The following is a 22367-nucleotide window of genomic DNA, read 5'->3' on the forward strand; positions in this document are numbered from 1 at the left end:
AGACAGCGACTGTGACTAAAATTTGTTAGGGAATTTTTTTCAATAACTGGCTTTCTCTGCTTCTCTGAGTTATTTTGTACTAAAAGCCAAATAGATGCCTTTTTACAAGGCAAGAAAATGTGTTTTTAGTTTCAAATTGTACTTGTTCATTGAGAACTCTCAGAGTTGTCCACACTCAGCCTCCAGCAATTTGTCAATTACAGTTCAGGTTTTTCTGCCCAGGTAGTGGTTCTCACAGAAATTCCTACTTGTGAGTTTCTGCTCCAATAAGTTGTGACTCTCTGTTTTCACTTGTTTCTCCAATTCGAGGGGCAACAGTTTGACCTTTGACCTCACTTCTCTGACAGAGAAGTCTAAGAAGAATTGTTGATTTTCCAGTTTCTTCAGCTTTTTACAGTTTTTAGCACAGAGTGGTGACTTCTTAAAGCTCCTTACATGCTGGACTGGAAACTGAGAGCCCATTACCTATTTTCTTCATTATTTTTTACTTTCTGTATATCCAGGTTTCTATCTGGTATCATTTCTCTTTAGTTTGAAATTTTTTCTTTAGTACTTATTGTAGTATAAATTTGCTTGCAGCAAATTCTCTCAGCCTTCTTTCATCTGAAAATATCCTTATTTTACCTTCGTTTTTGAAGAATGTTTTTAGTTGGATATAAAATTCTATGGTGACAGTTTATTTCCTTTAAAGATGGTGTTGCATTGTCTTGTGAGATGTTTTCTGTCTTGTCTTCTGTGATGTTTTCTGTCTTATATAGTTTCTGATGAGAAATCAGCTATCATTCATATCATTGTTCCTATATGTATGTCTTATTTTCTGGTGGCTTTTAAGATGTTCTCTTTCTCTTTATGTTTCACCAATTTGGCCATCATGTATTTAGAAGGGGTTTTCTTTGTATTTATCTTGCATGGGGATTGTTGCATATCTTGGATCCATGGGTTGGTGTTTTCATCAAATTGAGAGAGTTTCAGTTATTATTTCTTTAAGTATGTTTTTCTGCCTGCTTATCTCTCTCCCCCTCATACTCAAATTCATGTACATTAGAAACTTGATATTATTCATGGTATGGATAATCTATTCATTTTTCTATCTTTTTTCTTTCTTTCCTTCAATTTGAGCAACTGCTATTGCTCTATCTCCCCATTCACTCTCCTCTGTAGTGTCTAAATGCTACTTATAAGCCCCAAGTGTCTTAGATATTATATTTTTCAGTTTTATATTTTCTATTTTTTAGTGTTTAAATTGTTCTCCTGAAATGCTTCATATTTTTACCTATTATATCCATATTTTTAAGTAACTTCTTTAACATATCACAATAGTTGATTTAAAGTCCTGGTCTTTCTAATAACTGAGTCATCTTTGGATTTGCATCACTTGACTGCTCCTATGTCCTAACTTCAAGTGTGAGTTCTCCCGTGCCATTTTTTTTAAATGTTAATTCTCCCATGATGCAGCTTTCACATTGGTGTAGAAAAGAATCCAACATGATCTGAAATATCAGTGAAGCCTCTTTTCTGGGTCAGAACTTACCCAGCAGGTAGAAGAAGACAGAATCCCACTGGAATGGGCCCCGAGGTGGTGGAAGTATTTGGGTGGTTTTAGGCATCTGAACAGCACTGGATTTTAAATGTAGGGGATTTTCTGGGTTTAGCTGTAGACCCTATCCTCTTCTCAGTCTGTGTACTTGTACTGGATGATCCTATCCATTCTTACGACTCCAGTTACCGTCTATATACTGATAAATTCCAAAACTATACTTATAGTCCAAACTTTCCTCCTGAGTTCCAGACCCATATATCCACTGCATACCTTTCCATCTGGAGGTCATAAAGGCACTTTCAACTGAGCATATTCATAACTTAACACATACATAATTCTCTCTCTCTCTCCCTCTCTCTCCTGCCAGACTTTAGGTTATCACAATAAAAAAATTTTAAATACTTTACACAAAACTGTATATAAAATTTAGTATATTTAAAAAATTGGGGTAACATTAAATTCCTAAGGTATCATTTCTTGTTAAGATGTGCACTAACAATTAAAATAACATCCTATTTTATATCATTTTACATTAGAATTTTTTCATTATTTAACTTTTGAATATCTATTATTTGCATAATCCAAAATATAAAAAGCCTATTAAATGAGATCATTGCGAAAAGGCGAAAAGAAGATTTAGAGGAAGCATAAATTATTGTTTTCAAGTGTGTAAAGGTGTAGTGTGCAGAAATCAATGGAGTATCTCTTTGCCACTTCATCCAAAATCTAAAAAGAAAACTGTCTGTTAACCTCACTGAGTTGTGACTTGGTATACTCTATGAATTTAAAGTATGAGTATCAGTAACATATTTATCACTGAAACCTGAAAAAACAAAGTCCTTTGTTGGGGTGTATCGCAGGAAACCAAAGGGAGTGTGTCACATTCCTTAGCCTGCGATATGACACAAAATGATGCACAATTGCCAATGCCAAGTCTATAGGTAAGACCATCATGTATTTCTCCCAGTGTAAAATTACTGGAAAAGACATTCTTTTCTTTTTTTCTTTAAAGAACATAGGTGGTAATTTGAGGCTAAGTTGGGAGTAGTTGGCTACTTAGGCTATAGAACAGAGGAGCTTGAAAAAAAAATTCTTAAAAACCTTGTCCAGCATTTGTCTCTGATTCCCATGCTCTTCTCCTATTTTACATCTTCAATGAGCATGACAACAAAGAATTGGTGTTTGTCTCAAAACTGCCCCTGAGAAATGGCAAGTCCTGCACCTGAATGTCTGTTAGCTTTCCCTCATTAGACAATCCAATGTGTATCCTTGTGGAAAGCCAGCCCCAAGGGACCAGACTCAGCCTGCACCTGTGTCTCCAGAACTGGTTCCACAGTTGGGCTTTGTTTTTCCATGGGTCAATACAGTAGTAGAAAGTGTGGAAAGAGCTCAAAATCTAAAGTCAGAGACCAGTATTTAAATTCCTGCTCCCAAACCCATTAGCTGGGTAACCTTAGATAATTCTTACCTTTCCTTCTCTGAAAAAATGGAAGTAATAGTACTTCCTTGCATGGTTGCTGTGTTAACTAGATAAGACACTCTAGGACCTGATAGCGAGTTGGTGCTCTGTAAATGCTAATTTCTTCCCCACTCCTTTTCCTTTCAGCCTCTAGGTAAGTTATGGGAAGGAGTGGTGCAAATCACCAGCTACAGCCACAAAGACATTAGTGAAAGAAAAGTCTGTGGAAGTGAATATTGTGCATGTTTGCATTTTTATTCCCCTTGATTCTTCATTAATCCTATGGTTTGGTATGGAAAGAAGAAAATTATGTTCTCCTCCTAAGGTTGGCCTCTTTCAGTTGAATCCAATCTGTTTTGCAAACTCCCTCCAAGCAGAGAGCAGCATCTTGCCCCTGCTTTTCTACAGGATCCCTCAAGCTCTGAGGGTGTACTCCCTGCAGAATAATTGCTGTCCCATCGGTCCTCTGTACTGATGGAGGTTAGAGCCTGGGAAACACTCATGGAAAAAAACAATCAAGTGGACAATGCCAAGGATGTAACGGTGACTCAGGTTTTTCTCAGTTCAGTGGTAGCCACTCTCCACATTCAGCCTGAAGGAAAAGAGAGGCTATATGAGGAAGGTGATTTGGGATCTGAAAGCAAAGGATTTGTTATATTTATATACACAAACTTTTTCCCTCCAGTGGTTCACACGGAAATTCAGGAACAACATTGCTCTTCTGAAAGCTATTTCAGGATTCCAGACGTTTTGTTGACATTTGGATACAAGCTTAAGCACTGGTGTGCCGGTAAGCTGGCTCTCTGGGTGGGGAGTGGGGGATCCTATTGGTGGCACCTGCTGGTTTCCGTGGTGTAAATACTGCCACCTGGGTTGATTACACGCTCCCAACCTGACATCCCCGAGCATGGGGTTGGGAAGAGCCATGAAGAACTGGCTCTCTTGATTTGGTGCAAGCTGGCTCTGGCATCACACTGAGCTCAGGGCTCATGTTTAGTGATAATAGCTATTGGCACATTCAACCCTTGTTGAAAACAGACATCATCGAGTTCTAGAATTCACTGTCTCTTGCTCTATGGCCTGCATTTTGGTCATTGTTCCTCCTGCTTTTTGAAGCGGCTCAGTGAATCTCACCGCTGTGGACCCCAGACCCTTTGACTTAATGAAGATTGATGTCTTCATTAGATTTTGAAAAGGAATGCTTGGACATTTTATTACCTGGTGGCTGGTGCCTAGTACTCTCTGTTCCATGGCCCATCTCCCCCACCTCCTGTGACACATTCCTGAAAAGGCTCCAGGAAAAAAATGTTACAGCCTTGGCAGATCAACGTTTTCTGATTGTGCAATACTCTTCCTGAGAAACCCCATTCTCCAAAGGCAGTCATTCTGAAACTGGAGCTAGAAATGGGAGTACAGGCTGGCCACCGGGAGGGTGGCCTAGGAGGCCAAGTGGTGGAGAGCTGGGACAGAATAAATCGATGGGAGATGGTGTCCGTGTGTATTCTGCCGGTTTTATGGGTTTACAAAACTGTCAAAAATTGCATCAGAAAGAAGAAAGGAATGAAAGAGTATTTACTTTTCCAAATACTCCATTTTAATTATTTTTCACCCCTTGCAAAGCAATTTCACAAACATTATCTCATTGACTCCTCATAGCAGGCTGATGAGACATAATAATATTGTTAATATAATAAAATAACATACTACATATCATATATCGGTGTAATGTAATATTAATAGTAATATGATAACTATGATTATTTCTCCTTTACAGCAAAGACACTGAGATCAGAGAAGACAAATGACTTGTTTAGGATCATACAGATGTTAATGACAGTGGAGGAACTTGAGCCCCACGTGTCTGATGCCTGGCTAGAGCTTGCTCTATAATCAGACTGTGTGTATATGTGGTGATCAGAGGTTTCTATCAGCTCTGATTATGTAATCACATGTGCCAGGTGGCATCAGAACTGTCAGAACGTTTAAACAAGTCTGAAGTTGTGCTACTATCCAAGGAGTTTCAACGGCTCCTGGAGGTCAGATGTTTTCCAAGATGTAGTTCAGTAACACCTCACTTATTCAGGGGCTGGCAGGGAAGAAGATAATCTGCAAAAATAAAATGTCCGTGTAATTATTCACATCCCTTAAGCTTCCAAATTTCGAATGAAATCTTTTAAAATGACTTGGCACATCACCCCGTGTTTTTAAACATAGAATGCAAAACACAACTTGTTTAAGGCATCGTTAACTTAGGGCATCGTTGACTTAGGGCATCATTGTCAATCTCAGTTTTTTTAGACTTTAATTTACGACGCTCCAGGGCACTACACTACAAGGTTCCACACTGCTGTGCTTTTTGGCGTTCTTGTTTCTTTTTGGCTTCTATTGGTGCACTTACCTTTTTTTTTTTTTCTTTTAATGTGGGTGTGCCTTTGGAAGTAGGCTGTGGGCTTTTTTTGTTTTTTTTTTAAAGCTGTGGTTTTGTGGTTTTTTTGTTTGAAGATGTTGGGGGTAGGAGTTTATATATTAATTTATTTATTTTTGCTGTGTTGGGTGTTCGTTTCTGCGCGAGGGCTTTCTCTAGTTGTGGCAAGTGGGGGCCACTCCTCGTCGCGGTGCGCGGGCGCGCCTCTTACTATCGCAGCCTCTCCCGTTGCGGAGCACAGGCTCCAGACGCGCAGGCTCAGCAGCCGTGGCTCACGGGCCCAGTTGCTCCGTGGCATGTGGGATCCTCCCAGACCAGGGCTCGAACCCGTGTCCCCTGCATTAGCAGGCAGACTCTCAACCACTGCGCCACCAGGGAAGCCCTGCGCTTACCTTTAACAGTCTCTGCACCCTCTTCTATCTTGCTGTTTCTAATCTGTTAAGGAGTGAGCAACTGGTCCAGATAGACTTGTTGATGAAGTAGGAGGAGATAGGTTTTAAATAAAGGTTTGCATAATCCTCCTAGGAGTAAGCACTTTCTATCATCTTTATTTTTAGGGGTAGGGTAGGAGCTTTTGTTGTGCTGCTCAGATCCCTTTCCTAGACTAGTTCTCTTGTCACTCAGCTGCTGTGAGTGTTGATGACCAATGCTTGCAGCTGGACCCTTCCCTGAAGACTCACTCTCGGTCCACAGGAGCTGTTCCATGCAGAAATGCCTGGGAGGTATCCCCCTACCTCTGGCATGGTTGCAGCCAACTACTAATTCAGGGGTATAAAATCCCAACCTCTTTGCCTCCAGGTGGGGTAATTCTCTGAGGCCATCCTTGTCCCTTGTCCCGGAACTTCCCACGGGATTGGGCTGAGGCTGGACTGTAGCCGAATCCACATCTCGCTTTGTTTCGCCCATGCCCCTGTCTTGCTTCCCTCGCTCTTTTACAAGATGTCCCTGACAGCACTTGCATGAGACTCAGCCTCTGATTCCAGAGACTCTAACCTAATGCAGGCTTCCCCTGCTTTCCTGCTTTTCATATTCTCAGCTATATTCTGGAAACATCTCCCTATCCCTTTCCTCAACTCAACATTAAGAGAGGAGGGTAGCCAAATCATAAAAGAAAGAATGCCTAATGAGAAAAAATTATTTTTGCAAAAAATATATTAGAAATTTTTAAATTCGTCACACTTCGACTTAAAGCCTACCTTATGAGTCACTGTACTAGGGTCCTAGAATACAGATATAAAAGACACAATTTCCCTTCACCTTATTCTTTTGAGAAATTCACGGCCTATAAACGGCCTGTAAACCAACAAGTAAGTAGGGCAATTATCATACGTCATAATAAACGCTGTTATTGAAGTCAGAACTCATTTATTCTTTCAAGAAATATTTCTTAAGCATCTACTATATGCTAAACTTTTGGAGTCCAAGCAACCCAGAACAAAGAACTATAGAATCCAAAGGCTGGTGAAGAGATGATGGTTTTGACTTTGGAAATGATATTGGAGTTGGTTCTGGTAGAATGAGCAGGAGTTGACTAGGTGAAGATTAGGGAAAGGGTTCGGATCAAAGGACAATGACCTGAAAGCGTGTGGTGTTGAGGGGCGCACTTGGGAGAAGTTTATCACGGCAGGAGATGAGGAGAAGACAGAGAAGAAGGCAGTGGATGGAGGTGAAGGGGATGGATTATCTGCCAGGATGAGAAGTTTGGCTTTTATACTGTAGGTAATTTGAAGCCAAGAGAGCCTTATGAACCTGGGAGTGAGGCCAAGACCATTTCAGTAGGAATATGATGGTCAACACTGGGCAGGGAGAGAAGTTGGAGCTCACAGCTCAACAAGCAGATGCCTGCATCAGGCTCTTGAGTGCAGCTACGGACAGCCCTAATGACCTGTGACATCATGGCTTAGCTATGGTGCTGTGGTCCAATCCATGTCTCTTCAAGGAGGAGAATGAAGAATTCCTAAGTTTTTCTCTCTTGAAAATTTGATCTCTAAAGGAACTCAAAATTCTCCTGCTGAGCACTTCTTGTGTTAGAGGTGGTTAGCTGTCTATATTTGACTTGATAGCATCAAGAAATATTCAAGGGAATCTCCGTCCCCAGAACCCATAGCCTGTCATCATTGCCTGAAAGGCTACAGTTGCATGTCCATCCTTATGACTCACCAGTCTCTCACCAGGCTAGGAGAGAAGGTGGTTATTGGCAGGGAGAAGAGGGCAAAGAGGAGGGATTGTGGGCTCTCTGTGGTGCCGTGGGGATATGGGGGTAGTGGGGATGGGGAAGGGTGCTGAAAGAAAGGGAAGAGGCAGAAGGTCAGAGCTTGAGGGAGCCATAAATATACATTTTCTTTCCAACACTGCAATAGGCAGGCGCTGGCTGCTCAAATTTACATCAGTATCACTTAATGCCAAGTATTCTGATTATTTTATTAAGGGGAAAATATTTTCAGATTTTCAGACTGAGCAATTCCTGTCTTTGTTTATATTTTCCCTAGTACTAATAACAACAATAACAATAAATAAACGTTTAACAGTTACCATATGCCCGGCATTGGGCTAAGAACTTTGCCTACATTAATCTCATTTAATTCTTCCCCAAACCTATGATAGAGATATTGTTAGTACTGACTTATAATGGAAGAGGAAAGTAAAGTCTAGAGAGCTTATGTGACATGCTCAGAATCACAGTTTGTGAGTGGCATACCCAGGTCAATCAGCTTCACTCCAAAGTCAATCCTTAAACTCTGGCTTTCCCAGTATGGTTATTTGCCCCTTCGTCCACCATTTCAAACGCTTTTTGTCATTCAAGGCCCAATTCCAGTTTCTTTTGTTCACTTAACTGACATTATTAAGCACCTTCCATGTATATTGCATCCTCATCTTCCAGGGAGATTTTCCACACTGATTTCTACCTTCTTTAAACACCTGAGTCTTTAAAGTAGGGAGTGAGTCTTACTACGAATAGATTTGTATGGTTCTCTAAATGTTTTTAGTGGATTTATTTATTTTTTTTCCCTTCAAAGATTTTAATCCATGGCCAGGTCAGGATCAAGTCTTCAAGTTTCCTATCTTCTCAACAGCACCCAATTCAGTGTTGGGTGGATGTGTCAGGAAGGCCCTGACTCTTAGCCCATCCAGGGGCTGTATTTTAAGGAAGAAGAAACACATGTGTGGATCTGATAAGATCTGAGTGATATGTGGAGAAGATGCCCTATGAGTGACGATCAGCTGTGTTTACCATTTAACTGTACAGCGGCAAGCCAAGATAACTGTCGTGGTCTGTGGACAGAAGTTCATGAAGATCACTGCTTGACAGGTCAGAGTAAAGGTCTCTTTCTTTCAAAATATGCGAAGGGGCAGGAAACGTGTGCACCAGGTGTTTTGTGTTCATGACGGCCTGGGAAAGATAATTCTGTCTGCTCGATAAGAACATTGTGCTCTACACACCAGGTTGTTTTTCCAGCAGCTATTTTCTGCCTATAAAAACGAGCATCACTGGCTCTCAACTTCTTTCCGCAAATCCCCTGGGCTGCAAACAATAACAAAAGGTATCTTATATTTATACAAGGCTGCCCTCAGAAAAGCTCAAGGACCTGAACAAAGCTTGTTTTCATATATAAGAGTTCTTATATAATCCCCAAGGGGAAAGGGAGCAGAGGGTGACAATTGAGTTTGGAACGTGGTCATTCCCAGCTAACAAAACGGAAAAGTGAGGGCCTATTGCAGGACACACTGACGGTCATGACCAGGACAGGAAGTCCGTCTTTCCCACTTCCTGTCCAGGGTTCTGAACACTGGACCACACTGCCTTGTCAGAAATCTGAAAATCTGGAGGAGATGGCTGGAGGGGAATGCGTGGGAGAGAAAGCCCAGCCACATGAGAAGGGATGCTGCAGTCTCACTGCCTTTAGCGTCTGTTTTCACCAGTCAGGATTCTGCAGCTCCTAGAGCGAGTGCCCTTTTTGTCCTAGGTAGGACTGATCGGGGGGGAGAATTTTCATCACCCTCATTAGGAGTTACAGCTGAATCAGAGTAGATCTCAGAGGTCTGGGTGGTTTGGGGAAGAAGAGCCATCTGAGCAAAGGGCATTCTGTAAATATTTGTGACACACTTGGATACAAAGATAAGTAAGGCATAAGCTCTGGATTCAGTCCAGAGCATCATGTAACAGGGGAGACAAACACAGGATGAGAGGATCTGTGAGTGCTAGATGAATACTAGAAAAGAAAGGCAGTTACTTTTTTTTCAAATTCTTATTGGAATATGGTTGCTTTACAATGTTGTGTTAGCCTCCACTGCACAACAAAAGGAATCAGCCATACACATACAGATATCCCGTCCCTTTTGGACTTCCCTCCCGTTTAGGTTACCACAGTGCATTAGGTAGAGTTCCCTGTGCTATTACAGTATGTTCCCATCAGTTGTCTATTTTATACGTAGTATCAATAACGTATATGTGTCAATCCCAGTCTCCCAGTTCCTCCCAACCCACCCCTTTCCCCCTTGGTATCCGTACAAAAGGCAGTTACTTTTTTATTGTGACTTTGAGTCGGGACTCCATGGGCCTAGGAGGGGGTCATTTTTTTTTTTAACATCTTTATTGGAGTATAATTGCTTTACGATGGTGTGTTAGTTTCTGCTGTAACACAAAGTAAATCAGCTATCCATATACATATATCCCCATATCCCCTTCCTCTTGCTTCTCCCTCCCACCCTCCCTATCCCACCCCTCTAGGTGGTCACAAAGCACCGAGCTGATCTCCCTGTGCTATGCGGCTGCTTCCCACTAGCTGTCTAGTTTACATGTGGTAGTTTTGGCTGAGGCCTGAACGATAAGCCGGAAGGGTTTTAAGGGATACCTTCTACGCTGCATTGAGCCAGTATCTCTCTAGTAAAATCACCTGGGGAGGCTTTTTAGGCAACCCTCATCCCTAAATCATTGAATTTAATTATTGGATCCAAGTGTCACCTGGGCGTAAGTATTATTGAAGATAATTACTCCCAGGTAATTTTACTGAGCAAACAAGAGAGACAACCACAGAAGGAGCATGGTCTTTGGAATTAGACGGCCTTGTTCTAACGCCCTGTGCCATTCGACTAGGCCCATTGTGGCGGCTGTGTCCGTGTCCCACAGCTGCTCTGTTTCCTCCTATTTCTACCAGTGCCTGGGAAGAAACCCTGCCATGGGAGAGTCCCTCCCCTTTGACAAACTTTCCTTGACTGAAAAAGCCTGGACTGGGAATCAGGAAATCTGGATTCTATCCCAGCTCCGCCACTGAGGTGCTACATGCATGTGCTGGGTCACATAAGGAGATAAAGCAAAGACACTTGGGATTAATATTTGCAAGACATCGCGCTAGGTACTCAACGCATCTCCGGGCCTCAACGTCCCCATCGGTTGAGGTTTTTACATCAGCATTTGTAGTCCATAAAGTCTATTTAAGAGGCCATGACCAGAATTATCTTTAAGGAATGATGTAAAGCATAATAGAAAAGTGGAGAGCACTGCATAGAATAGGGCAAGTATTGTGAAGTACAATTTTGTTTCAGTTATAAATACATGCATTTACTGCGTCATAATGTAAAATAAATGTCATGTTATAGGTTGTAAGTTAAAAACTTTAAGAGTACTCACTGGCAGTACATATACTAAAATTGGAAAGATACAGAGAAGATTAACATGGCGCCTGTGCAAACACATGAAACATTCCATATATTTTTTAATGTTACATTTTTTTTTTTTTACCACAACTTTAAAAAAAGAGTTTGAGAAACATGGGATTAGATGCTCTCTGCGGACCCCTCCCTTCTGCTTTATAGCCCTTGACTACTCCAGCCTACCCTGAACCTACCTTTCTGTAACCTCCTTTTAGTTAGTACCTTGTAATTCTAGCCTATCATTTATTTCTTTTAAGAGGGAGGCAGGACAGTGTAGTGGTTAAAAGCACCTTACTGAGTTAGATAAATCTATGTTTGAATCGAATTTCTTCACTTATTTGTTGAATGACCTAGAAAATATACCCAACCTCTCCTAGCCTTGGGTTTCTTATGTGGGTGATCACATCTAGGACACACAATGTTTCTAAGATTAAATATGATGCTGAAAGTCAGACTCTTAGCATGAATCATCTTGTTCACAGAAAGTGCCTGGTGCAGAACAGCAATTATTATCTGACTTCCGTCCACCCAGATTTTAAGGCACAGTCTGCAATTTTGTGCCTGGAATATACAAAGTCATAAATACCTAATGCATAGAAAACCAAGGATTCCAGCCCCAAGCAGCCCCTCAGGCTGGAGAGCAGCCATTCTCTGTCGGCATGGCATGCCCCATGGCCATCCAGGTCTCAGGAGGAGAGGCAGGGTGCTCTGTCCTCTACGCATGCATCCCCTTCGCTTTTCCTCTGACACGATTGGTCGAACCTGGGAAGGCAAGGCAGAAGGCAGATCCTGGCTACAATTTGCTTCAGGGATCGAAACATCCATGACATGGCAGTGCCATCCAAACCAAGACAGATGGAAACTCAAGATCATCTGTTTCACAAGCATCTACCTGAGATGGTTTCAGATAGAAGCACGGGACAAAGAAATGAGAAAGAGATGGTGGCCAGAATACTGAGAAAATGGGGGTAAGATTCAGACATTACACCAGGAAAAAGTGACCATTATCCAACAGTCAACAAATAAGCAACTCACTAGGTCTTAATTGCCTCACAAATACGCTGGGAACCAAAGCATTGTCTTGTAAATGATTCATTTCAGGAAGTACCCACTAATCAATTACTAGGGCTTCTGTGTAACAGTTTCCCCAGATTTGTAGGTGGTGATCCTGTGAACTGGATTGTTGATTTCAGAATGAGATAAGCGGCAATACTGGTAACTTAATCTACCTATTCCAAGTAGCTACAAAGAAATTAGCTGCCCTTAGTGGAAGCCAGCCCATTAGGAAGAGTGAAAAGAAACCCATTCATCATGAGAGAGCCTCACACCAGCCAAGTCTCCCTGGAGCATTCAGCTAAGCTGAGAAGGTGTTGATGGAGAAGGGGATAATGATCCATAAATAGATGTATGGGAAAGGAGGGGAGAGGGGAGGGAAGCCTCATGAGTTTGCACAGGGAAAAAAATGGGCCTTAAAATGATAAAAATGATAGAAATACAAGATTACAAGGACTACACAAATAGTATTATAAAGAAGAGGACTGTTGAAAGTAGCCCTTGATGCTACTTCTTTTTTTTATTTTTGGAAGAAAACTTGCTTTGAAATTGTATGGTGAAAAAGAAAAGAAAATGTATGTGAATAATGTAGCCCCACCTAAAAATATGTTGCTAACACAATGGTTTTTCAGGAAAGAAAACGCAAGGATGCCTGGAAATAGCTGCATCTAATCAGCCCCCATCCCAAGCAATCAACTGAAGTCCAGGAAATTCCATATGTAACCAGAAGAATAGACATCCTGGAGCATTTTGCCACAGTTAAGATTAGCGGAAACAGACCCCCATCAGCTCTAGTAACAAAGAAGAATTAAAGGTGAAGAAACTGCTGTGGGTCCCTGTGCCTCCCTTCTGGGAAGGTGGTGGCCAGTGCGTGGGGGAGAAGGATGGGAATTTGGACAGAGGCAGTGGCCCTGGCTGTCCCCACAGCCTATTGTTCTGAAACCACCCCTTCAGCGCGGCTCAGAGCAGTATTTTTCTCCAGGGAAAATAATTAAACAACAGTGGCTGGAGCTCAGCTTATCCTCCTGTCTTATCCTCACAATCATTAAAAATGTTTGTTAACATAGCAATAGTTTATGATTAGCACTTTTGGGGTCTTAAGAAATCCTTCTCTACCCAAAGGTCATAAAGATGTTCTCCTGTACTTTATTCTAAAAGATTTAAAGTTTTCCCTTTCGCAATGAATTCCTCCTTCTCTATGGACTTGAAAGTCACCAAATGCACAAACCGAAAAGGGAAAAATGAATAAATTTCACTTCATTAAAATTAATAACTTCTGCTTGCCAAAAATATCATGAAGATAAGCCACAAACTCAGAGAAAATCTTGATACCACATCTGACAAAGGACTAGGATGAAGAATAATCAAAGAATGGCTGCAACCCAGTGAAAAAATATCCAAAAAACATGATAAGGTAATTCACAAAAAAATATAGATGACTATTCAAGATATTAAAAGTTTTTTTTTTTTTTTTTGACGTGTCGCATGGCTTGTGGGATCTTAGTTCCCCCGACCAGTGACTAAAGCCTCAGCTTTGAAAGCATGGAGTCCTAACCACTGGACCTCCAGGAAATTCCCAAAAGATTCTTAACTTTCTTAACAATCAGGGAAATGCACATTAAAATCATCATAATGGGGCTTCCCTGGTGGCACAGTGGTTGAGAGTCAGCCTGCTGATGCAGGGGACAGGGGTTCGTGCCCCGGTCCGGGAAGATCCCACATGCCGCGGAGTGGCTGGGCCCGTGAGCCATGGCCGCTGAGCCTGCGCGTCCGGAGCCTGTGCTCCGCAACGGGAGAGGCCAGAACAGTGAGAGGCCTGTGTACCGCAAAAAAAAAAAAAAAAAAAAAACACATCATAATGAGATATCATTTTACATCTACTAGATGAAAAAAAAATGAAGTCTGATAATACTGTGTTGGTGAGGATGTGGAAAAGCCGAATCTTATATGCTGCTGTTGGGTTGTAAAATAGTACAATTTCTTTGGAAAACAACTTGGCACTATCTAAAACAAGTAAAGATCACATTTCTATGACCCAGCAATTCCACTTCAAGTGGAAGTGTGGAAAGTCTTGCGTATGTGCTCTAGGAGACATGTATAAGACTGTTAAGAGAAAGAAGCACAGTCCATATTAGCAAAAACACATATGCTAAATGCAAACACAGCTGAGCACCATTGTTTGGGGATGCCTACATTGTAGTCTCCTATTTTTAAAAAGCAAGAGATGATAACACAAAATTCAGGAAAGTGGTTATGTTTGAGGGGAAGGCAGGAGGGTGGGAAAAGGGGAGGAAGACACAGCCAGTTATAATCGTATTTTTAATGTTGGGAATCTTCTGCTGGCCAGTGACTTTACATATATTACACATATTCCATGGTAGGCACAGAATATTTCATAATAAATTTCTTTTAATTTGTTATGAAAAGAAAGGGGTGAACAAAGAACAGAAATCTCTAATGGCTCAGTGTCAAGGAAAACATGAGATCTTGGTAACATCAGTCTCACCAAAATAAGAGGGGAACGATACTCAAGAAGTGATGGATTGCTCTCTGTCGGGGAGGGTCTGCATAATTTGTGTGTCTGTGGAGGTCCTCCCAGAACATGGGCAGCTGGCCTAGTGACCAGGACTGGTGCCCAGGGTTACACCCTATTACTCAGGTTGGCAAGTGGCCTGGTGGGCAAGTGGTGATCAGCTATGGAAAAGATATGCCACTTAGCACATGAATGTTGTATGTGGCAAGATCTATTATAGATGATTTTCCCTGCAGAAAACTGAGGGCTGTTCTGGGGCAAGGCCATTTGGTCTAATATTGGGGATACCCTACTTTCTACCTTGACTGCATGAATTTGACATTGAACCAAGGCTGTTTTTCCAACAGTTGGCATTTTGAATTGTTATTTGAAAGACTCAATACTCGGGTCTTGGCACTGTAAGGACTTTGTAACCGTAACACTACTCATATATCTACAACCCTTTTTTCGGTTGTTATTTCTATCTTTAATATATTTGAGTCTTACCTATTCTCCCAAAAGGATTATAAAGTTATCCAGGTGGCAGGATTTTCTAAAGCCCTGTTTTGTCCATCCTTGCTGCCAAAAACTTGGCAAAATAAGGGCTTAATAGGTTTTTTAGTTTGAAAAAATTATAAAGTCCCAGGAAGTTTCAGAAATAGTAGAGAGGTGCCACATACTCTTCATTCAGTTTCCCCCAGTGATTATACCTTACATAACTATGGAACAATGTCAAAACTAGGAAACTGCTATTGGTACAATGTGTGCCCTCCATGTTGCTGCAAATGGCAATTTTTTTCTTTTTTATAGCCGAGTAGTATTCCATAGTGTGTATGTGTGTGTGAACTTTATCCCTTCATCTGTTGATGGACACTTAAGTTGCTTCCATATTTTGGCAAGTGTAAATAATGCTGCTATGAACATTGGGGTGCATGTATCTTTTTGAATTATTGTTTTTGTTTTTTTCAGATATATTCCCAGGAGTGGAATTGCTGTGTCATATGATAATATCACTCTAGGTTGGTGATTATTTCCTCTCTGCTTTAAAAAAAAATTCCATTACATTTTTTTACATGTAGCTGGCCAGTTTTCCCAGCATCATTTATTGAAGAGACTATCTTTCCACCATTGTGTAGTCTTGCCTCCTTTGTCATAGATTGACCATAGGTGCATGGGTTTATATCTGGGCTTTTTATACTGTTCCACTGATCTATATTTCTATTTTTGTGCCAGTACCATAATTTTTTTGATGACTATAGTTTTGTCTTATAGTCTGAAGTCAGGGAGCTTGATTCCTCCAGCTCCATTTTTCTTTCTCAAGATTGCTTTGGCTATTTGGGGTCTTTTGTGTCTCCATACAAATTTTAAGATTTTTTTGTTCTAGTTCTGTGAAAATGCCATTGGTAATTTAATAGGGATTGCATTGAATCTGTAGACTGCCTTGTGTAGTATAGTCATTTTGACAATACTGATTTTTTCAATCCACAAACATGATATATCTTTCCACCTGTTTGCGGCTTCTTTGATTTCTTTCATCAGTGTCTTATAGTTTTCGGAGTTTTTGTCTCATTAGGTAGGTTTATTCCTAGGTATTTTATTCTTTTTGATGTAATGGTAAATGGGATTGTTTCTTGAATTTCTCTTTCTGATCTTTCAGTATGGAGGTTCCTTAAAAAACTAAAAATAGAACTACCATATGATGCAATCCCACTCCTGGGCATATATCTGGAGAAAAACATGGTCCAAAAGGATACATATACCCCAATGTTCATTGCAGCACTGTTTACAATAGCCAAGACATGGAAGCAACCTAAATGTCCATTGACAGAGGAATGGATAAGGAAGATGTGGTACATATATACAATGGAATATTACTCAGCCATTAAAAAGAATGAAATAATGCCATTTGCAGCAACATGGATGGACCTAGAGATTGTCATACTGAGTGAAGTAAGTCATACAGAGAAAGAGAAATATCACATGATATCCCTTACATGTGGAATCTAAAAAGAAATGATATAAATGAACTTATTTACAAAACAGAAACAGACTCACAGACTTAGAGAACGAACTTATGGTTACTGGGTGGTGGGGGAAGGATGAGGGGAAGAGATAGTTAGGGAGTATGGGATCAACATGTACACACTGCTATATTTAAAATGGATAACCAACAAGGACCTACTGAATAGCACAGGGAACTCTGTTCAATGTTATGTGGCAGCCTGGATGGGAAGGGAATCTGGCGGAGAATGGATACATGTATATGTATGGCTGAGTCACTTTGCTGTGCACCTGAAACTATCACAACTTTGTTAATTGGCTATACTCCAATATAAAATTAAAAGTTTTTTTTAAAAGTAAAAAAAAAAAAAATCCATTATATTCTGATTTTCATAGTGCCTACTGGGAAATCAGATGTCAACCTAATTTGTTCCTTTGTCAGTAATCTGTGTTTTTCTCTGGTTGTCTTTAAGATTGTCTTTCTTTTTCTTTTATTCTCTTTCCTTCCTTTTCTCCTTCCTTCTCTCCCTCCCCCCTTCTTTCTTCCTCTCCTTCTTTTGGTATTCTGCTGTATCATTGCAATATATCTATCTAGCCTTGTATTTCTTTTTATTTATTCTGCTAGGGATTCACTGGGTTTCCTAAATCTGAAGATTTCTGTTTCTGTAAATTCATGAAAATTCTTAGTCAACACCTCTTTGAATATTGCCTTATTCTGCAGTTTTTCTATTATCTCTTTCTTGTACTCTGATTAGGTGTATGTTAGATATCTTAACTATAGTCCCTATGTCTTCTTTTCCAAATATATTTAATTCCAAATACTTGTTCATTTCTTTTTTTTATAAAGTTAAGATTTTTTAATTAATTTATTTATTCATTTATTTAATTTTTGGCTGCATTGGGTCTTCACTGCTGCATGTGGGCTTTCTCTAGTTGCAGTGAGCAGGGGCTACTCTTTGTTGCGGGGCACAGGCTTCTCATTGTGGTGGCTTCTCTTGTTGTGGAGCACAGACTCTAGGCGTGTGGGCTTCAGTAGTTGTGGCACATGGACTTCAGTAGTTGTGGCTCGTGGGCTCTAGAGCGCAGGCTCAGTAGTTGTGGCGCATGGGCTTAGTTGCTCTGCAGCATGTGGGATCCTCCCGGACCAAGGCTCGAACCCATGTCCCCTGCACTGGCAGGCGGATTCTCAACCACTGCGCCACCAGGGAAGCCCTGTTCATTTCTTAAAAAGAATTTATAGCTTAAAACTTGCAGATCACTATTAGTTTTATTAATAAGTATTTCTAAATATTTTGACTAAGAGCATTTTAATCACAAAAACAGCATATGTTACTGCAAGTCCAGTTAAAATCTTGCTCAGTGGAACCAACAGCAGCGATAGCTAGACCCTTATCATAAACATATTTGGCGCACACTTTTTGAACTGTCTCAGCATCTAGAGCATCAATTCCTGCTTCCAAGTCAGGGATGGGAATTCTTCTATTATAACTTTTGCCTACCAATATCTTCACCATGGAGTTGAACCTCAGAGTTGCAAAAACATGTTTTGTTTCTAGAAGAATTTTTGTGCTACTTTACTTTCAGTGACACTTATACAGAGTCACACGTATTCTTTTTGAACAACATGTAGCATGCCTGCAGCCATGTCTGGTTTACAACTCATATAGAGTCCCCACAATCCTGTATCTGTGTAGCAAGTGTTGAAAGACTGGAAGCTATGGCAGAGGTTGCCACATCAGATGAGACAGGCTGGCTTACTAGTTAAATTCATTCCTCCTCTGAAATGGCAATCCTAGTTGCCAGTCAGTGTGTTTGCAACTATGAGAGAGATTGTATCAGGATGTTCCCAACCAACAGCTGCAACAGCTCTTGCAAGGTGTGTCAAAGGCATCTTGTCATTCCTCAAACAAATCTCACTTTCTGTGAATTTGCAGGGAGCCAGAGTTGTTCTTTTTCCTTTGTGTGTGGGGAAAAAAAAAAAAAAGTCATCAAAAGGAAACTTTGTTAACTTAAGCTGTTCACTATAGGAGATTCCTCCAGCCATAGCAAGGACTATTCTTGGCCTCTTATAATGTGTGGTTATATAGTCCACTAAGTCTTTATGACTTATAGATTTGATTTTTTCAGTTGGTCCCCACATTGTCAATCCAAGTGCAGTATTTGATAAACTATGACATTAAGATAATAAAAAGACAACTTCTTGTAAATTAGCTTTGATTTCGTGTATCTCTCTAAGGATTATTCTATATTTGTGCTCAGTCTCTGCTTCTGCCAATGTACTGTTTTGTGTTATATCAGCAAGAACGCGTACAGCTCTTGGCAAATCTTTAGAGAATTCTTTGGCATAATACATGATCTGCTTTCTGGAGGTATAGGTGTTGAAATGAGCACCCATGTTTTCATTTTCAAGTTCCAGATCTAATTTGAATCTCTTTTTGGTAACATTGAAGTTCATATGTTCCAGAGAATGAGCTGTTCCATTATTCTTAATTTCATGTCAAATTCCAACATCAATCCAGAGACTCACTGTACATATTGACAATCCAGAGTTTTCAGAGGCCACTCTGAGTTCATTTTCCAAACATGTTACTCATGTTTCAAGAACATTCAGAGCAACTTGTATAGTGGCTTGTGCATTTCTCAATCTGTTGTCTCCAAATTATAATGACAACCCAGTGGCCCCTCTGATCAGGAGCCTTTCAGTGAAACCGCAGAGCTTCTCAGTGAAACCCCAGAGCCACTGCCATACCATGGGCAACAGCATGGCTTGGACCTCCACTGCTACCATCTCTTCTCAGTGTCTTTTAACTTCTGTTTTATTTTTTCAGTATCTTTTTCCCTCTGCTGAATATTGAGTAATGCTTCAGTTTTGTCTTCCAGTTCATTAATATTCTCTTCCATTGTATCTAATGCTGTACCTATACACTTAGTTTCTAGTTTCATTTATTATGTGGTTTTTTTTTTTCATCTGAAAGTTCTATTTGGTTTTTTTTTAAAATCCACCTGACCATATTTCAAAGTATCTAGTACCTTGTTATACTTCAAATAATCTCTTTCTTTTATTGAGTATCGAAACTACTTATTTTATATTTCTTAATTGATAATTCCAGTATCATCCATTTTTGTGGCTATAATCTTACTATTTGTTATTTCTGCTTATTCTCCCTCAAATGACTTGTTTCCTCTTGTGTTTTATAATTTTTATATTTCAGTGAGTTTATAATTACCTGAGGGAACTATTTGAAGCCTTGATTTAAGGAATATTTATCCAGGAAGTCATTATGAATCTTGAATCACTTTAAATTAAATTCCAAAGTTGAGTATTTAGGGACCGCTTAGGTAGTGTGAATTCTAGATTTTGGCTCTAAACCCTCATGAGGATCACTTGTAAATAGCAACTTTCAAGATAGACTCTACCCAGAGTCAATGTTGAGATAAGAAAGTTTCTTTACTATTTTCCTTTGTGGGATAGATTTTCTTCTTTTGGTTTACCTTTGCATTAAAAATGTCAGCTTCTGTGTCCTGAACTATTTAGGGATCTTGTGTCCTGAACTATTTAGGGATCTTTTTATGTCTTAATCTGGTTTAAGTCCTAGGCGTTGTATCCGCAACCCTGCTTGAGGCCCATTAAAATAAAGGGTCTACGCCACCAGTGATAAGTTAATGACCACAGGGCCCCATTGCTTCAGGGTGGTTACCTCTGAAGATTTGAGCTTTCTTGTATTTTTAGCCTCTGATGATTTCCATCATTTTCCTGACAGCTCAGGTAAGCATTTTAACATCTTTTATCTACATGTTTTTAGGTGTTGTAAGCCGAGGAAGTTCCTCATGGTATTTATTCTGTAATATTGTGAGAAGTGGAAGTTTGGGCACTATTCTTAAATACTCTAATTTACAAGATAAGCTGAATTGAGGAACAGATATAGTCCTCATCACTCCCCCTCACCCACCGCCAGATAAAAGTCCTCTGAACCCCTCAGACTCAAACACTTGAGCTATTAGGACCAAGTTATCATTTTACCCCCATTATAGCATGGCTGCTGCCCCAGTGAAACACTGGTTAACTTCTTCCAGTAGAAGACAAACTGAACATAAAGTGAGAAGGGACAGTGTCTGGTTCCTGGATAGGTACCCAGCATGATGTACTTACTTTGAGCTTCACAACAACCTAATGAAATGAGTGACATTGCTTTCATTTTATAAGTAAGAACACTGAACCTCAGTGATGTTAAGTAATTCATCTGAAGGCTACAGAAGGAGCCAAGATGTTCTGAAAGATCAGCCAAGCACATCCTCCTAAAGCAGGCCTTCAGAGGACCTCCAGGTTAACCATTTCCTTACTCATCCAACCATTTGTGAATCCATTCAAGAAACCTTTCTTGATAACTTACCATGTGTATGACACTGTGCTAGACACTGACCTACAAAAATGAATAAGACAAAGAGCTTACATTCTCATATGGGAAGACACAGAAACAATTATATTATAGTGCAGTAAGTTAAATGCTAGGAGTTATGAGAACATTGGGAAGGGCATCACCCCTGAAACCAGCTCATGTATAGTTTGGGGGTGGAAAAAGGGAAGTTGGTTGCTGACTAAAATGAGTAGTGAAGTAGAGGTAGGCACATCAGTAACAAGTGAAGGAGCAGTCTTTCTTCTTTCAGGAGCTGACTGTTCTTTTTTCTAAAAAGAGGGACATTAGAACTCAAAATGATTGTCTTCAAGAAGGGTTTATTCTTTCCAGTTACCAAGAGCAAAAACTGTTGCAGTACAGGATCAGCTTACTTGCTGGTTGGGACAGATCAGTGATGGCTTGGTTAGTTATCCATCTTGTGGTCTTTTCTAAAATTGAAACATCACACAGGGAAAGACTTGTCTGGTACAATTGCTTATAATTGCACTTTCCTCTCGATTACACAGGTCGTTATATCAGGAGCTCTCATCCAATTTTCTCAGACCCCATCTCCCTACTGGCCAACAAAGTTTCCATGCTGGGTCTTGCAAAATTAAGCTATAAGCTTTTCTTCCACCAAAGATTCGAATCCAAGCACAGACGTCAGAGTTAATCCCATTACCCCCTAGAAAAGTAGATTTGTCTTGCTGCCTTTTTTTAATGGTGAGGAATTTTCCTCTACTCAGCAACTTTCCTCACTTTGTTGGTTACACCTACTTGGGTTTACCTTTGTCTGAACCAACATGATGGACAGACCTTTCTGTGTTCTGTGTTTATTTCTAGGGCTTAAAATGTGGGTCATAGACACCGCTAGAGACTAACTATCCACTGGGAATCTTTATCCCACTCTACCTGTTTGTTCTGAAAACAAAACTGTTATCAGTGACTCTGGAAAACTGAACCTGGAGCTTTGAGGATGTTGTAGTGGTTACTTGATATTACAGCTAAACTGAGTATGCACAGCGGTGTTAATTGGGGTCATCTTCCAACATGCTTTTGAGGTCTGTGATTGCTACCCCTATAACCAAAGTCTCTTAAAGGCTGCATACTTATCAGTAGTTCAAACTGACCCTTGGTCTTTTAGATGAGTCACTTACCATCATACTTGGACATTTAATTCGTTATTGGGGTCTTTCCTAACTAAGCTTTTGTTGAGTGATCTATAGTGAGTCCCCTATATCCATAATTCTTGGCAGTACAGTTTGGACAGGACAGAAGGACATGTTTCAAATCCTGACTATAACACTTTTTAAAAGGGGGACCTTGGGCAA

The 22367-nt window shown here is 40.3% G+C and overlaps 1 protein-coding gene, 1 non-coding gene and 1 pseudogene across 3 annotated transcripts in view; 2 read left to right on the top strand and 1 right to left on the bottom strand.

Moving 5' to 3' along the window:
• Positions 1-22367, top strand: part of KDR (kinase insert domain receptor) — a 98987-nt gene that overhangs the window by 67242 nt on the left and 9378 nt on the right. The window contains exon 30 of one of the 2 annotated variants that reach the window (XR_007477021.1): positions 3685-3789. The exons of the other annotated variant lie outside the window; for it this stretch is intronic. The gene's annotated coding sequence lies outside the window, so the exon portion shown is untranslated. The remainder of the gene's footprint in view (positions 1-3684; positions 3790-22367) is intronic. 2 annotated transcript variants of the gene reach the window in all.
• On the top strand, positions 11046-11156 carry LOC117200846 (U6 spliceosomal RNA). The gene has a single exon (XR_007477333.1). It is a non-coding gene; the product is annotated as a U6 spliceosomal RNA (small nuclear RNA).
• Positions 17950-19138, bottom strand: LOC101287800 (mitochondrial-processing peptidase subunit beta-like; annotated as a pseudogene).

This window comes from Orcinus orca, chromosome 4 (genome assembly GCF_937001465.1).
Source record: "Orcinus orca chromosome 4, mOrcOrc1.1, whole genome shotgun sequence".
In the NCBI taxonomy this organism is placed as follows: domain Eukaryota; kingdom Metazoa; phylum Chordata; class Mammalia; order Artiodactyla; family Delphinidae; genus Orcinus; species Orcinus orca.